At 45.9% G+C, this 1,127-nt stretch overlaps 1 non-coding gene across 1 annotated transcript; it reads right to left on the reverse strand.

The window, feature by feature from the left end:
• Positions 1-260: 260 nt before the first annotated feature.
• Positions 261-334, reverse strand: Trnat-ggu (transfer RNA threonine (anticodon GGU)). Its single transcript has one exon. It is a non-coding gene; the product is annotated as a tRNA-Thr (tRNA).
• Positions 335-1,127: the final 793 nt, after the last annotated feature.

A 1,127-nucleotide genomic window follows, 5' to 3' on the forward strand; every position in this document is an offset into this window, starting at 1 on the left:
GGGGTGAGAGGTGCTTAGAAAGATACTACGTATGTACGTAGTTGGTCAGTGTCGCAGGCCCCGCGATTCGGGATGTCCTTAACGTGAAGCAGCACCGCCACGTTCGTTTTCAGTCACATGCACCTTACCTTTGACATTTTGAATCAGCGTGCATTGACGAAAGCAGTCTTAAAACTCTTTTAATGGTTGATAATTATTCGAAATCCTCAGCTGCCGACAGGTTTTGTTGACATATCTCAATGGGGACAGATGGAAATGTGTGCCCCGACCGGGACTCGAACCCGGGATCTCCTGCTTACCTGGCAGACGCTCTATCCATCTGAGCCACCGAGGACACAGATGAATAGTGCGACTGCAGGGACTTATCCCCTGCATGCTTCCCGTGAGACCCACATACATCTGTGTCTTCGGTGGCTCAGATGCCGGCACGGTAGCTCAGCGTGTTCGGTCAGAGAGTTAGCTGCCCTCTGTAATAAAAAAACTGAGTTAATGGATCAACGACGAACAGAAAGGGGTGTCATGCGACGTCCGCCTCGAGCAGATACAACGAACAAAAACGAACAAAATGAGTAATTAAAAAAAAAGATGGATAGAGCGTCTACCATGTACGCAGGAGATCCCGGGTTCGAGTCCCGGTTGGGGCACCAATTTTCAGCTGTCCCCATTGAGGTATATCAACAACACCTGTCGTCATCTGAGGGTTCCGGTTAATTATCATTTATTCTAAAGAAGCTCCACGGTCATCAGTGGTATCTGTTTTGTCGAGGACAGTTACTGTCTTCATATATCTTGTGTTGGTGCTGTTTCTGAATTCATTCAGTTGCACGAAACAAAACTATACATCTGAAAGCCGTGTAAACAAAACTTTTCCGGGTATCACTTTGGCACTAACATAATGAAAACAAGATCTCGTTGGTAACAGTGCCATCTCTGTGCTGGATTGAAAAACCGTCGCCTTGAGCTCGTATACTGCACGAAGAAACCGGAAGAATTATTAGCCATGAGTGCCAGTTTGTATAACGAGAAAACGAGTTCGAAGCATCGTAAATCTCGAATACCAATAATGATCAATTCGAGGAGTCAAAACGGGTTACCGACGCTTAATTCCTGAAGACTACAAAGTAAAT

This window comes from Schistocerca cancellata, chromosome 6 (genome assembly GCF_023864275.1).
Source record: "Schistocerca cancellata isolate TAMUIC-IGC-003103 chromosome 6, iqSchCanc2.1, whole genome shotgun sequence".
Classification (NCBI taxonomy): Eukaryota; Metazoa; Arthropoda; class Insecta; order Orthoptera; family Acrididae; genus Schistocerca; species Schistocerca cancellata.